Here is a 17858-nt window from a genome sequence, read left to right on the forward strand (position 1 = left end):
TGGTTCACGGTCCAACTTGTTCGACCGGTTAGTTCAAATCGTTTTTTAAAACACTTGGACCAAATCAAGCACATAAAATAGTCAAAGAGATTTTTTTTTTACTATTTCATGATTACATGAAAGATTTGGTATATAAGGAGAATTAAATTTGGCATTTATGCCGAATTTTTGAAAAACTGCAATTGACATTAGAATCCTATAAGATCCTAAATAAAATAATGAAATTCAAAAGATAATTAAAACACATATTTTGTCATTAAACCAAAATAAAAATAAAAAAGGAAATTTCGCAAAAATTGGGAAAAAGTAGAATTTGGAGGTTTAAATGGTGGAATTTGGGGATCAAACATCGGCTTACCGGTTTGTTAAGAGCTTTGGTGTAGCACCTGTTATAATTTTTATAACAGGTATTATTGTGTAAGAATTGACAGGAGTAAGTGGAAGAAAATGATAGATTACTCAAAGACGATTTCGTAGATATAAATATCGTTGAAAATGGAGTTTATATAAGAAAATTATGGTTATTCGAAGTTCAAAAGAAAATATGTTACTATCATGAGAAAGTCAACAAAAGTCAAAGTTAAATGGTCAATTGCAGCTCACCACGCCGCGACACAATTTTCACAATGGCGCAGAGTGGAGCGAGTCAACGAGACAAGTGGCGATCATACGTAACATGTGGCAATAATTTCGACACACGACTTTCTCTCGAAAAAGAACATGGTCGCAAAGCGATGACTTGGGTACCGCAACACGGGTTCAAAATAGTATAACTACATGTGTTTTCTTTCGTTTGACGAGTTTTGGCACATATGATCAAGGGATATGCTCGGGAGGTGTTTCCCGAGAATTATTACTATAGAGTCGTATGAGGATACGAGGATATGGGGGTTGAATTACGGGGTTAGTTATAGTATGTTTTATCTCGTTATTATGTAAATATGTGTAACGTCCCAAAAATCATGACTAAAAATTTCGTTTTTAAGTTAATAAATAAACCACAAATGTCAATCATTCATTCAAAACATATCACATCAGAGTATCATGTCCAAAACATTCTTTTATTTTATCAGAGTAAAAGATCACAGGCTGACTAAACAATGGTGTGTGTCATGCGATCACCCCGAGCTCTTCCTTCTGCTACCGGAAGTACCTAAAACCAAAACTGAAAACCGTAATCACGAAGCTTAGTGAGTTCCCCAACCTACCACATACCACACATAATCACACACTACAAGCATTAGGCTACGCCCGCTATTTCGGGCCCTGCCTGTCTTTGAGTCCCGCTCGGTATACATATTTGTTTTACTTTAGGCCCCACCTATCTCTGGGCCCCGCCCACTAAACGCATGCACAACATATAACCATAACACATAACACATAAACTGAACATAGTGAGTCATGGAACCTTGTCCACACTCCTACTAATAATGAGGTACGGGCCCCCACCCACACTCACTACTTTCCTAACTCGGGCCTCGCCCATGCTCTGCTACTAATGAGATATGGAACCCTGTCCATACTCTGCTAATGGTGAGATACGAGATCTCGCCCACACTTACCTCCTTACCCGACACATACAAGTATGACACAGACAACAAGTATGATCTAACATGCAACCTTCCTCGGGCTTACCCCGACATCAGATCTTAATCCAGAATAACTAACACATAAACCTTCCTCAGGTACCCACCCGACATCGGAACTTGGTCCGGAATAACTACTAGCATACAATGCCTAGGACTAACCCCCGGGTCTTCCTACTCATAACTACATGGGCCGACATTGTGGCCGTAGACCCATTCACACAAAGGGAAACTCACCTGCACTGCTAAACTTTGCTGATAACCCTCTGCCTGCTAACTGAAGTTTTCCCCGACTACTGCTCCCTCAGCTCCCCGAGCTACCAAGATCAAATAATTACCTCAATGCAATAATCCTTCTCATGGTAAAATGACCATTTTACCCTTACCCCCAATATGGTCCATAACTAAGCCCCAAACATAATATAAAAGGCCCAACACTAGATAGGCTTCCCAAGCCCACTATTTGACCATAATCAATGACTCCTGATGGCCCACTAGGGCCCAAAGACCTATAGTCCAAAGCACAAACCACACCGAGGCCCAAATGCTCGAAACCCAACTGACAGCACTACGCTGGGCGTACTCCAATGTACCGCTTAACATACATGTAACATCCCAAAATTTAATACCAAAAATTTCGTTTTGATTAATTGAAAACTACTTAATAAATTTTGCTCGAGCATTTAACAACATTCTTAATGTTGGATTAGGTGTCTAAGGCCATAACTATAATTGGTATGTACTTGAATTGATAGCAGCACAGTCCTTTTGGGTTGCCCTCAAACCTAGCAACCGGATAAGGAAATTATGAAAGGAGAGATATTAATTTATTATAAGATTAATAAATTAATATAAATGAATTTATTAATATGTTAAAAGATTAATATATTAATAAGAAATCATTTTGTTTAATTGATTGTTAGCCAGAAATTAATTAGAATTAATTTTGGGGTTAAAAGAACTAATTATAAAGTGCAGGGACTAGTTTGCAATTATTTAATAGTTGAGTGGAAGGCTCCAGAACCTCCTTGGAAGGAGGTGGATGAAATCTATTGGGGAAACCCTAAGGATTTCGTCCAAGGGGGCTTGGATAAGGCCTTTGGCTTTGCTTAGGCCCTAAGCAAGGAGCATTAGGGTTTTTCCTAAACCCTAGATCCCTCAACTATATAAGGAGCCTCCCGGTTCACATTTTGGTCACTCTTTCTTTGGAAGAAACCCTTAGGGCCGAAAATTGCATACTCCCTCTCTCTCCTTCTACTTTCCTTCTTGCTAGTTTGGGTGTGATTCCATTAGAGGCATTACACTTGTGGTGCTAAGCTTCCAAGAAGATCAAGGGAATTATCAATTGTTTACTATAACAATTGAAAGGTATGTAATTACTAAACCCTAGGTTGTAAATTTCGATTATAGCCTCTCTCCTCTAGGGTTCTTGTTTTGGAATTCAAAGTTGTATGTTCAATAGATAAAACATAGATCCAAAGTAGGTTGCATGTGAACTTAGGAATTGTTTTTCTAGTTTATTTGTTTTACCTAAAACCCATCAGTGGTATCAGAGCCATTGTTGTTTTAAATTGAATTGCTATAATAGTTGAATTACAAATTAGGGTTTATAGCCATTAAACCCTAAAGGCCAAAATTTTCGATTTTAGGGTTTTGGTGCAAAGGGTTTTCGAAAACCCTAGCCTCCATGAGCCCTAGTCGAAATTAGGGTTAGGGTTTCCAAAACCCTAGCCTCTTCCCCTTGTAATTTCGAAATATGCTCCCTCTTTTAGGGTTTCTTTGTTTTGGATAATAGTTGCCTTATTGTATTATTGAGATAAATAAGGAAATTATCCTATCCCCATATTTTCGAAATCTAGAAGGGATATGGATTAGGATTAAGTTAATTGTTTAATTTAATTACATAATCCTTAAAAGATTTAATAAATTAATTAAAAGTTAATTAATAGATAAATATTAAATCTAATTAATTGGTTTACTTAAATTTAAAATTTAATAGTTTAAATTTCGAAAAATTTATATAAACCCTTGGAGTTTTAAAATGTTTTAAAACACACCTTATATATATTATAATTAAAAGTTAAATATTATATATGTATAAGAATATGGTCAGTCAAATCGCTAGTATGCCTCATTCACGAAGCTAACCTATAAGGGGGGTATAAGGAAACTGCCTATAAAATGGTAGTTGAATGGGTGTCCACTCTCACCCACCGCTTCCTTGATTAGTGGAGGGTCGTTAGCAGAACGGATTTGATAGGTCAACTACATCTCATTAAAAGTATAATGTTATTAAAGAAAGTACTAGAACATTATTTTATAAAATCCCAACTCTAGTTACTTTAGAAAAAATGTGAAAAGTATGCTAATCCATGAAATTGCACATTATGCTTTATTGGTCGTTAGTGGAGCGTGTGTGGTTAACCGGCACACTAAAAGGCACTAATAAAGAGTAGTAATGGGTATCTTATAATTGTCATTTTGATGGAGCGTGTGTGGTTTACCGGCACATCAATGGTTAATGATAAAGACAATGAGGTTACCGAGCACATTTGCATGGTTATTCACATCTTGTTTGTGATCCTCGGCATCCCAGTCACAAATAGAAGAGCATAATCCGAGATTAAAACATGCCATTGAATAGTTTCAATGTATCTCAAAAGATCTAGGAGTTTCCAATACATTTAAAACTTAACCTTCTTTTTCGTTTTTCGTGGTGGAAATTGGTAAATCGTCATTTACCTACCTTCAAATATTCTACAAATTGGATTACGGCATCCCTCTTCCAATTTGTGGAATGTTGTGTTGGATCCTAGCCTCGATGTTTCTTTTGGGTGTTACATCAAGGATTCTTAACAACTAACTTGAATTTTCTCCCGGTTTTGTAGATGTCTGAATCTAACCATGGTCTTCCTGAATCTAAAGGAAAAAATATTCCTGCTCAAAGTCTGTTCCACTATGAAGGTGAAAGATCAATCCCTACCATATGGACTAACTTGATTCCACTTCCTCCACCTCCTCCCGTTGTTCTCCCAAACCTACAAGTTCGAAGGCTTGAAAAGTTCAAGCTCACTCCAGCCCTTTTGGCAAGTAAACACGAAGATGGGAAACCTGTGTGTGCACACGTCTTAGAGATGAAGTCACACATTGATAGGTTAAGCATGTTTGGTGTCGAGATTTCAAGTGAGTTGGCTGTTGACTGGGTTCTTCAGTCACTTCCCGAATCATATAGTGAGTTCGTTAGAGAGTACTATATGATGGATCACGACGTGACCTTCATTGATCTCACCTATTTGCTTATGGCTACTGAATCAGCAATGATTTGGCGTGCTGATCAAGCAAATTTGCCTGGTGAATCAAACTCCCAAACTTCAATGGACATTGAAAATGATGACATTGGAGATCCAGAAAAGGTAAACCCTGAGATAGTTCCTTGTGTCACTCCAAAAGAGTCCATTTGATTTTATTGCCAAGAGAAGGGGCATTGGAGACGAAGCTGCCCTATCTACCTGAGAGATCTAGGAGATGGGAGAGTCTAGTGTTATGACTCCTCCTTGGGTATAAAATCCACTATCTAACTCCATCAAGTTCCTATTCATTGATTCTTAATACATAATGTGATAAGATTACATTTGAATGTTTTGCAGGATGAGAGAAAAGAGAGGAAGCTTGATGGAAAAGCAAGATGAGTCTGATCACGAAGAAATGGATCACTGTCGCATGGATTCGAAGATCAGATTTTGAGCTTAGAAAGTTATGATAGATTTGTTAGGAATAAATACATAGTTTTTCAGTTGATTTTGCATTGTAAGGACAAGTTTTCCGTTGCTTTTATGAATAAAATAAAATTTTTGGTTTGAATAATTTTATATGTCCTTGCAATGAAGTCGTTATGAAAAATTGATGTATTGTTATCAATAATGATTTGATTCTTAATTATGTCATTTGTGGAAATGTCGAGAATTTGCCAAATGAGGAAAGATTCTCATCGCCCAAGCTTCAATTGGACAGAAACTTGGAGTCATGCAACTTGATTGCGTGATGAATAAGAAACTTCATATTTGGAAATTAGACCAATTCTTTGACAAAGTGTCAAGAGAAGGACTAGGAGATCAAGTACACTAGGTTGTACATTGATCAAGTTCACCACGAGAGTGATAAAGATATTCGTCATGATTTACTAAAGTTTAGTGAATATGGTTATGCTTATAAGATTAAATATAATTCTGAGTTGATTGAAAGAATTTCAATCAATGGCAGAACGAATAAGAAGAATCAAGTAGGCAGAAAGATAAAACTATCTCCATTCTAAGAAGAAGGGAGAGTAACTTTTGTTGTGTTTTATGATAAGTCTTAATGATTAGGAACCATATCTCAATTGATCCTCTAAGTAAGTCTTAGTACATTTGCATGTATAAGAAGAGGAATCGAGAATTGTGGAAATGGTTAAAATCAAGAAGTCAATCATACTTCGTTCCAACATCAAGTCTTAGAGTTATACTCCAAGATTGTGAATTGAGTGACAAGTCTCAAGAAGGTTTATAACACTCATCAAATGTGGAATTTAGAAACGTTTTCTTATTCTTGCACATTTAAAATTTGTAAGTTGTGATGTCTTGGATAAGACAAAGACCAACTAGGACAAATTTTGTGAAGTGTTTTGTCTTGATAAGAACCACACTAACTCTTGAATATTTGTTTTGTAGAGGAAAGTTTCCTGAGAGAGAATCATATATGTCAAGAGGTCAGTGGGAGTTTTAATGATCTTGAAAAAGGTTTCAAGAATTAATCAAGAATAAACCTTATCGATCATCACTAGCACACGACTTGAGGTTTATAGCCTATCGTGGATGACATACTCCTTTTCTATGCCATTCCAATTGAATTAATTATGCAAGTGAGTTCTATGAGTTCTCATGTGAATGCATAGAGACATAGCACCTTGATCAATGGAAAGTACAATGATAAGTAAGTTGATAAACCACTTGGAAGACATGGTGGGCACTCGTGTTACAATGAGGCAAGAAATCGAGATTGAGAAAGTTCAGTCCATATGAGTTTGGATTTGTCACAAACTTTGGTTTTGACAAATTCACATGGATAGGAACTTATACACCACAAAATCTAAGTGTCATAAGATTACCTCCTTCATGAAAATGACTGTGAGGAAATGCTTTCACTAAGATAGATTTTAAGAAGATAGCAATTGTGGAAATTATATTCTCAAATTCGATTATGGTTACGGCATCCCTTTCCATAGTTCGAATTATGAGATTTGACAATTAGTCTGAACATTTGGGACTTAGTGACATAAGTTCTGAATTTGTCTAGACACACATATGAGCTTTCTAATGCAAAGGTGTATGATTTTAAGAAGCTTTGATAAAGGCTTATCAAAGCATTAGGTATTAGAAATATGAACTTAAGGAATTCAATAAGCATTGTTCTCTGGAAGTTTAATTGTTTTCTAAATACATGTCAAAGCTAGTGGGAGCATAAGTGTTATGCTGGTAAGAAAATAATCATCATGTTAGTGGGAGCATGATTATTATGGTAAAGTATTGCAAGTTAGCAATATTAATTATAGAAAACAAAGATTCACTTTGCAAAGTTGTAATGTTTGAAAAGTTGTTTTCGCTATAATTAAGGGAGAGAATATTATAATTCATTTCAAAATTCTAAAGCTTAGATCGAGAAATGTTAATAAATTTAGTCAAGGATATATAGTGCATTCTCAAATTCGATTATGATCACGGCATCCCTCTTCATAGATCGAATTGTGGGAACAGGACACATAAAATATTATGGCAGAAGGATGATAAAGTATCACTTCTTTATGTGAGACATTATGCATCATGTCCAATACGCTTCGGGTATAGGATCGATTGCATATGCTGTAATATTTTACCATTCTAAAATTTTCCAAATGCCTAGGGCATTAAGAGGGAAAAAGGAACTAGAATCGGTTTTGACTAAAATAATTAAACAACTATCAAAGGAAAATCTGAGGTTCACTGAGGATTTGTCGTTTGTGAGTAGTATAGTACTGAATGGGCTATATTGACATTATTATGAATAGATAAGATTCTATTAAGAATAAGTTGTCATATGGCAAATATGGAAATGTCTCCATATTGGGAGTTGGATGTTGAGAGTCTGTGTCTAGATTAGAAACTTTTATGCAAGAAGGATATTCAAAGGAATGTACTTTGAATGTGAGACTTCACGTCTGTGGAATTATCTTGTAACAATTTCCGATAGAGTACTTTGTAATTTCATTGTCCAAAGTCTTGGTGACTTTTGTGCTATGACTTTTCGAAAGGATCGTTGCATAAAATGTTAGAATCTAGCATATTCTAGTAGTTGCAAGAACTTGTGTTCTAACACTAATAATAGGGATTAGGAATTGTGAAATGAGCATCATTGGAAAGATTTTTCAATTGATTTATTTCACAAAGTATGGACCATAGGAAACCAAAGTATGCATGCTTGGAGCATGGGACAATTGTGGTTATAATTCAAGTAATAAGTTGATTTTCTGAAACTATAAGCAATGAATAATGAGTAATCAATATGGTGTTTAAACAAAAGTGTTTTTATTTACGCTCAAAAGCTTTGGGGCCATATAGGATTAATATTATTATTGCGTTTCACTTTGCATGTTTTGACTTCCCGAATAATAAGATTATTCAAACTCCACAGTCGCTCGTACTTTTGGAAGTAAGTAGTGAATCAAGACTGTCATGAACTGGATTGTAGATTGTCTAAGGATAGACATGGCAATAGATTTGCTGCAACGTTCATGAGTACTCAGAAATTGAGATTTGAGTATTGGATAAACCCACGCTCAGAGTATTACTTCATGGAATTCATCACGAGTAATACTGAGACGATAATATCTATGATCTTGAAACAGAGATATATGAGTTGTAATTTGCAAGTCGGCTATACATTGGTGATACGAAAACGCATCAGTAACTTGGTGTTATAAAACGTATTGTCATGTATGGTTTGATGAGTAAAAGATACAAGCATATGAGTCAATGTTTATTCGTTCCTTTTGCCCTAACCGGAAAAGCGATATCTGTGGGCCCCTCGATGACTTGGTGTTGACTTATGTGCTGGGCCCAGCCAGGACTAATTGATGTGTTCGATTAGAAGTCCTATATCATCACAAATCAGAAATCAGGAAACATAGATTTTGGACTAAGAGATTGATTGTATTCCATGTCTTATGTCTAGGGATATCTTGCAGAACGAAGGATTATATGATCACTTATCTTAGGACTCGTAACTGACTGGGTCAGAGTTCAGCAGCAGCTTTTTGGAAGCTACAATTTGCTGGTCAAATTTAGAAGGCATACTAGAAATTATAGTTACAGACTTATCCAAGTGGGAGACTGTTGGTTAGGTGTCTAAGGCCATAACTATAATTGGTATGTACTTGAATTGATAGCAGCACAGTCCTTTTGGGTTGCCCTCAAACCTAGCAACCGGACAAGGAAATTATGAAAGGAGAGATATTAATTTATTATAAGATTAATAAATTAATATAAATGAATTTATTAATATGTTAAAAGATTAATATATTAATAAGAAATCATTTTGTTTAATTGATTGTTAGCCAGAAATTAATTAGAATTAATTTTGGGGTTAAAAGAACTAATTATAAAGTGCAGGGACTAGTTTGCAATTATTTAATAGTTGAGTGGAAGGCTCCAGAACCTCCTTGGAAGGAGGTGGACGAAATCTATTGGGGAAACCCTAAGGATTTCGTCCAAGGGGGCTTGGATAAGGCCTTTGGCTTTGCTTAGGCCCTAAGCAAGGAGCATTAGGGTTTTTCCTAAACCCTAGATCCCTCAACTATATAAGGAGCCTCCCGGTTCACATTTTGGTCACTCTTTCTTTGGAAGAAACCCTTAGGGCTGAAAATTGCATACTCCCTCTCTCTCCTTCTACTTTCCTTCTTGCTAGTTTGGGTGTGATTCCATTAGAGGCATTACACTTGTGGTGCTAAGCTTCCAAGAAGATCAAGATCAAGATCAAGGGAATTATCAATTGTTTACTATAACAATTGAAAGGTATGTAATTACTAAACCCTAGGTTGTAAATTTCGATTATAGCCTCTCTCCTCTAGGGTTCTTGTTTTGGAATTCAAAGTTGTATGTTCAATAGATAAAACATAGATCCAAAGTAGGTTGCATGTGAACTTAGGAATTGGTTTTCTAGTTTATTTGTTTTACCTAAAACCCATCACTTAATATAACAACTATCAGAGCTTTAAATCCTAAAGATCATCTAGTTCAGAAAACATGGTGTGATGCAATGCGATCGCCTCAAGCTCCTTCCTTGGAAAAACATTAGTCCCTGAAACAAATAGCTGAAAACCATAAGCACGAAGCTTAGTGAGTTCCCTAGATACCACATGCCATACATACCAACTAATCCATACATGCCATACATAACCATGAGCCATACATAACCAACATATCCATAATCAAGTAAGGTGCTATGTGCCAAACATAGTCTTGCTAAGGTGCTATGTGCCAAACATAGTCTTGCTGTTATGCCACGGGTTGCACGTGGTCTTCCTGGTCAAGCCTGGGGCCACTCCCTCGGTCTTACAGACAAGTGCCAAGGGCCACCCCTGGTCTTCCATGTAAGCATCACAAAGACAACTATACACACTACTCTACTAGGCAACTCAGCATATAGTGTTCTAGGAACCACCTTACGGTTTTTCATACGTAATAGCATACAGTGCGCTATGAGCCACCTCCTGGTCTTTTGTACATATTTCCTAGGGCTAACCCCCGAGTCTTCCTGCCGTACGTAATAACATATTGTATGCCAGGAGTCGTCTCCTGGTCTTTCATGCATAATGCCTAGGGCTAACCCCCGGATCTTCCTGTCATACATAACTAAATGGGTCGGCATTGTGGCTGACCCGTACAAACAATGAGGAGACTCACCTCGCACTATCGAAAACTCGCTGAACACCTCGCACTGCTAACCGGAAACTTCTGAACCATTGACCCTTCGGCTTCCCGAACTATTAATACCCAAAAATAGCAACACTTAGCCTAACTGTCCTCAAGAAGCCAACTAAGTCAGCTTTGGTCAAAGTCCTGGTCAAAGTCAACCATCCAGTTGACTCAACTCGTCGAGTTGTTCTACCAACTCGCTGAGTTCATGCTCCTCAAGTCCCACAATAACCCCGACTCCACTCGTCGAGTCTAGCGAGAACTCGTTGAGTTTTCCTTCATCTAACACATTGGGACTATCTTCAACCGACTCACCAAGTTAATGCTTGAACTCGTTGAGTTCATCTTCATAACTAAGAAGATTGTATTGGACTCGCCAAGTTCCTCTTCAACTCGTCGAGTACTATGATCTTCAGGTCAACTACAGACCTAGACTGGTTGGATCCTTTACTAAATCCACTCACGGATCCGAATCACAAACAGAAGGGTTTCGGTTTGCGACCCGACTCGCCGAGTCTATGAACTGACTCGTCGAGTACACCTTGTGACATCTCTATTCTGCCGATTATAGTCTATTCTAATACCTTCAACCCATAGATCTGGACTTCTAATGCTAGCATTACACGTAAAGTTGCTAACTTTACGTGCATGCAAGGTACTATGGAGCTAAAACTCTTAATCCAAGCTAAAATGAAGGTCTAAGACATGAAATGGAGCCATAGCTAGATAAAGCTACCCACTCAGAGGTCCTCAAGCTCAAAAATTCCCAGATCTGAAGTCCTTTTCGTCCTCAAACGCTAAATACTCAGATTGGCCTTGGAAATGACCCAAAAGGGGAAAATACAAGCTAGAAAAGGGAATCTAGATGATTAACAGCCAAGGTATAAGCGTTATACCTCCAAATGATCTACAATGCTACAATTCACGCTCAAGGTAAGAACTAGCTTAACAATGGAGTTGTGTGGCTAGGGTTTCGAGTTCTAGACTACAGAGGCGGAAAATGAAACCCTAGGGAGGGGAATAGGATGTTTAAATAGGTCACCAAGTCCCGATATTAGGGTTTTCCAAACCCAGACCAGACTTGCCAAGTCCGCTGCCGACTCGCCGAGTTGGTCACTTATCCGCGACACGGAACCCGCTCTAATTCGTCGAGTTTCCTCCTTAGACTTGATGAGTTGACCCATTTGACTTAGGGTTTTCTTTCCTTTCTAGGCCTTCTGAATTCAGGGTGTAAGAACTCTCCCCTACTTAAATTAGACTTCGTGCTCGAAGTCTGCCACGGTCAACTACCTTACCATCCGGTTACCACTTTACAACTAGCTACACACTCCGCCCATCCGATCCCAACCTGGAAGATGTCATCTTCCGTATAACCTGATCATTACTACCTTCGAGTACAACACTTTTACCCAACTGGTAACCTTACCGATACTCCTGTTACACTTACCCTTGATACACAATGGGTTTACCCTTTTACCTCGCACTATCACTAGCCTTTCCAAGGCACTTTCCACAAGCAACAAACCTTCCCAATCTCCTTCGAGGACCAATCCTCTACTGAAACCGCAATCCCGGCCACTCCCAGTGCCGGCCATCCTACCAATACTTACGGAATAAACCCACATACAATGCTCCAATACTAAAAAATCCACCCAGCGTGAGAATTCAGACAATCCTTTGAGTAGCATATCTCTCTCTGTTACGTTTAAGGCTCAGACGAGGACAACATCACCTAGACAAATCATTTACTCTGAGATCTTTTGATTCCGTGGTGAGCAACTCAGCACCACCTGATCAGCTCACGACTTCTTACACCAAATTCCTTACCATCGTTCCTGCCTGAAGTCCGACTGACTCCCATCTGCCTACCGGATGAATCGAGACCGCCCTGGTCCCAACTGATCTACAATTACCCGAAATACCGGTCCCCCACCGGTTACCGAACCCAAGAGCATTCCCTCAGTCGCTCTCAGCGACTTAAGAAGATACAACGACTACTTGAATTGCTCTACCAACCCAACGACCCTAGCTTTAGAAGATCTAGGATCCTCGATCCCCTACCTTACCCTAAGGTCTCTACCAGGTCTCACCTGTTGGTAAAAGAACTCGGGCCTCGCCCGCGGGTCTCACCCATCTATACTTCGGTGCGGCCTCTCCCACAGGTCTCGCCTATCCAGGGCTATGCAGACCCACTCCTCCTCTAATCTCAACTAGCTAAACTTTCCTGGTTCTTATCATGCTAACTCGGAGATACGCCCCCCACCCCCCCCCCCCACACACACACTCCGCTAACTAAGCTGCTAATGAATGATACGGCTTAACCGCCGTCTTACATCACTCCTTGTCTTCCATGACCTACCGCCTTCCGAATACAATCATATTGTGGCCCACTCACATCCGGGCGGCTACCCCGCCCTATCTTAAACTATCAGAAAAACCCTGCCAACGAATCACGCATCCGATACATTCGTACTGTCGAATAGGGACCGACGAATGCTACAGGCCACCGCTTAGTCTTACTATACTCGTTCTGCCAACTAGTGAATGCTACGGGCCACCCCCATAGTCTTACAACACTTTTGAGCTACCAGCCAACTAACGCTATGGGCCACCTCACAGTCTAACAAAACTTCTACACTATCTGCCGACTAATGAAACGGGCCATCCCTCAGTCTTACTATACTAATGCTACGGGCCATACCGCAATCTAACTATACTCATATACAATTGCGACGGGCCACACCGCAGTCTTACTATACTAATGCTACGGGCCATACTGTAGTCTAACTACACTTTTCTTACTATCTGACCACTAGTTAATGCTACGACTATCCGGTAGTCTGAAAACACCTTCCACACCGACTGGCTGCTAGTGGATGCTACGACTAACCCATAGTCGAGAATACAAGAACAATCTAGTACCCCCAAGCGGTACTCATGTCCCAACTGAAACTCCCAACCAATTCTTCTGCAATTTGCTATCAGACATCCTGACAATGAGATCTCACAATTGGCAAGTTTTCCGAACTTCCAATTCACACTATCCTCAATTCATACAGCCACCCGGGCCGTCTTTCTCCCTGGCAGGAGAGTGAAACTTATCCCAGTTTCAAAACCGCTTCTGCTCCCATAACATGATTGTTTTTCCCCCACTTAGTTTCGGCTAAGTCTTTATGGCACGCGAAAATCCGTGGATTTCCATTCCTTCCTCCCTTACACAAAAGGCATTATAACTACCATCGCCTTAATATTGGTAGCGATCCATCACTAGCCCACTCAAAATATTGTACGATTACAGAGAACAATATGAACACTTCCTACATCCCCGATACTGATAATCCCCTGAGCTCAAACTGACGTCCTTAAGGTCCGAATAACTAATGGTCAGAGCAACCTCTTCGGTGATAGACCATTTCCCTTGATGCTTCCAAAAGCTATCCCAAACACCAAGACTAGAACCACCAAACCCTGGTGATGGTGGAGTGCTACTCCATGGACCCTATCCACCAACCTCCACGCAACGCTCCTGAACCGTTTTCGGTTGCAGCCGAGATAATATTGGACACTTCGAACCCGAAGTTAGAGATGACCCTACACTAGCTACTAATAGTTCCTTGTATGCAATTGGTATATGACAATTCTGAAAGTACAATCCGAATACAAGCAGAGAGACAACTCATACATACTATCACCTGAGTTCGAGGTAAGAACAACCCTAATACACATAGAATCGAAAATAGCCATTGATACATACCTACAGCATTCCCTGCTGTAATCCAGATCTCCATTATCTGTCACTGCAAGGCCCTACCCTCTCACCTATCCGTAATCCTCGAAGTTTTTAGGGGCAGACGCACTCCCTGCTCCTCCCCTCATCATTGGGCAGTCGGTGTTGGGTCAAAAATACGGTTTATACTTTGATTTTCTAGGAAAATATATTTTTCTATAATGTAATATGTAATTTTGTGGCTGTGTACGGCCGCACACATGTGTATGGCCGCACACCCTATGTACGGCCGTACACAGGGTGTGCGGTTGTAGACACGTGTACAGCTGGTGTCTCATATATATAGGGTGAGGAGTCATGTGAGTGTGTGGCTTAAGAGAGAGAAAGAGAGAGAGAGAGAGAGAGAGAGAGAGAGAGAGAGAATGAAGGAGTGGAGCATATTGTAGAGAGAGAAAGTTAGAGAGAAGAATAATGTGTGTGAGAGAATCTATTGTAAGGAGCATCACTCATATCTTTGAATACACCATAGATTCATCATCTTCTTCTTCTCCTTCTCTTCCATTTGATCTGACATCATCCAATTGATTGGGATTCCGCACCATCAATTGGATATGATTGATACACAAGTAGATTGGGGACTTACAGTCGGCCTTCTTATGGCCCACCTGATTGTAGTGAAAACATAACGGGCTTGCCCGTTGTGGGCAGTCCCTGCTAACGTGACCATCACTGCCACACTTGTAGGAGCCTGTAACCCTGGAACGACAAACTCCCTCGTGTAATTTCCCGCACGTGTTGCACTGACTTCGGCCCTGCCGACCTACTAATTGCTGATCTGAAGTCTTGGGTCTCTTCTGGGGACCCTCCAAAGTATACATCTAATCCGACCTCCTATTCGCAACATGCTCCAAATCAATCTCCCTTTCCCGCGCCCTGGCAATCATAGAGTCCAGGGTCAGGCATGCTGAGAAGCTGACATGCCCCCGAATATCAGCTCTCAACATGCCATGATAGCGGGTGATCTGCATCTCATCATCCCTTGCATACTGAGGCACCAATAAGGCCCTCTCCTGAAACTTGGCGGTAATCTCCGCCACCGACTCCGTCGTCTGTCTCATGTCTAGGAACTACCTGGCCAGTTGTTGAAGCTCCACTGCCGGTCACAAATTCACACTCAAGGCCGGTGCAAACTCCGCCCTAAACCCGGTCACAAATTCGGACTAGGTCATAGCCTCAATAGTTGAGGCTCCCAAGGAATCACCAAATGAATCCCACCAGTCTCTAGCTCTGTCCCTCAAGCATCCTGCAGCAAATTGAACCAGCGACCCCTCGGGATAGAAGCTCGTCAACTGTGCAGACTCAATGGCTGTAATCCATCTCCTGGCAACAATGGGGTCCTTTACCACGTGGAAGTCTGTCACGCCACACCCCATGGAGCCCTTGAAGGACAATGTGCGCGATTCTAACTGGCTGGATGCCATATCACTTTCGAACGCTTTGAGGCGATCCTCCATCAGCTCAATAATCCCTTCCTTGATCGACCCAAAAATGACCGGGGTCGACTCAAGGATACATCTCTTGATATCAGATGCGATTAACTCGCGTAGCCCGTCATCAACCTTCTCGGATCCTGCCCACGAGCCGGATCCTGATCCTGAACCGGATCCTAGTCCTCTTACTCCATGTCGTGTGGTCACCATACTCAAAATAAACACATAAATGTTAGGGTCATACCTACTCCCAAGAGGTCTCACACACCATCCAAATTTCCTAGTTCCATCCCCACCCTCCTTGACTTGAGTACGGATCCTATTCTTTCAGTAGTACATGCCCATACTACCTTCCACATATATCTGTACTTTCCTCAAGTACTTCCTTGACTCCACCAAGTCCCTTTCACTACTACTAACACTACTCCCAACACCACTCTCATCCTACGCTTGACCTAGGGTAACCTCTAACCCGCACCCAGTCCTCAACTATTGAAGGCATTTTTATAATTCCAATTAGCCACTACCTGGATACCATCACATGTGATGAGGCTCAGATAATCCTTTGGGTAAAGGACTCCTCCCTACAACGGTTAGACTGAAACAAAAGCTATGAAATAGGGAAAAATCTAACACTCTGAGATTATTCAACCCGGATCACATGTGACTTGACGTATTCACCTAATGGCTAACTCTGATCACTTAAAGTCACACAAATCACAAAGCAAGTAGCATTCAGACAAAAGGGATATCTAACCATAACATCATCAAGCAATTCTATCCACACAACAAGAATCTGTACTAGCATTCGATGCAAAGCTTATATAATCAGGCATAACCTAAACATGCTATCCTATCGTTGTCTAACCGACACTAGCATGTAGTTCACAAACCATATAACAAGCATATAAGGCATCTTCCTAGATCCTTATCCCTAAATCTAGCATGTTGATCACATAATCATATCATGACATAAACTTGTATGGGTAACTTGGGAGAACTTACTTGAGCTCGGTTGATTGCATGCACCACACCCTTTTTCTCTTTTCAAAGTTCTTTTCTATTTTCAAAAACCTTATTGTAAAAAAATGATTTTCAGTTGAAAATTTCTATACCAATTCCTTAGTTTGAGTTTAGACACACCCAAGAGTGTCCCCAAATCCCTCAAACCAAGGCTCTGATACCAACTTGTAACATCCCAAAATTTAAGACCAAAAATTTCGTTTTGATTAATTGAAAACTGCTTAATAAATTTTGCTCAAGAATTTAACAACATTCTTAATATAACAACTATCAGATTTTTAAATCCCAAAGATCATCTAGTGCGGGAAACATGGTGTGATGCACCGCGATCGCCCCGAGCTCCTTCCTCGGAAAAACATTAGTACTTGAAACAAATAGCTGAAAACCGTAAGCACGAAGCTTTGTGAGTTCCCTAAATACCACATACCATACTTACCAATTGATCCATACATGCCATACATAACCATGAGCCATACATAACTAACATATTCATAATCAAGTAAGGTGCTATGTGCCAAACAGAGTCCTGTTAAGGTGCTATGTGCCAAACATAGTCATGCTGTTATGCCACGGGCTGCACGTGGTCTTCCTGGTCATGCCTGGGGCCACTCCCCCGGTCTTACAGACAAGTGCCAAGGGCCACCCCTGGTCTTCTATGAAAGCATCACAAAGACAACTATACATACTACTTTACTAGGCAACTCAGCATATAGTGCGCTAGGAGCCACCTCCTGGTCTTTCATACATAATAGCATACAGTGCGATAGGAGCCACCTCATGGTCTTTCGTACATACTGCCTAGGGCTAACCCCCGGGTCTTCCTGCCATAAGTAATAACATATTGTGTGCTAGGAGCCGTCTCCTTGTCTTTCATGCATAATTCTTAGGGCTAACCCCCCAGATATTCCTATCATACATAAACTAAATGGGCTGGTATTGTGGCCGTAGACCCATACAAATAATGAGGAGACTCACCTCGCACTGCCGAAAACTCGCTAAACACCTCTGACTGCTAACCGGAAACTTCTGAACCGTTGACCCTTCGGCT

Source organism: Lactuca saligna, chromosome 9 (genome assembly GCF_052625555.1).
Source record: "Lactuca saligna cultivar CGN05327 chromosome 9, ASM5262555v1, whole genome shotgun sequence".
In the NCBI taxonomy this organism is placed as follows: domain Eukaryota; kingdom Viridiplantae; phylum Streptophyta; class Magnoliopsida; order Asterales; family Asteraceae; genus Lactuca; species Lactuca saligna.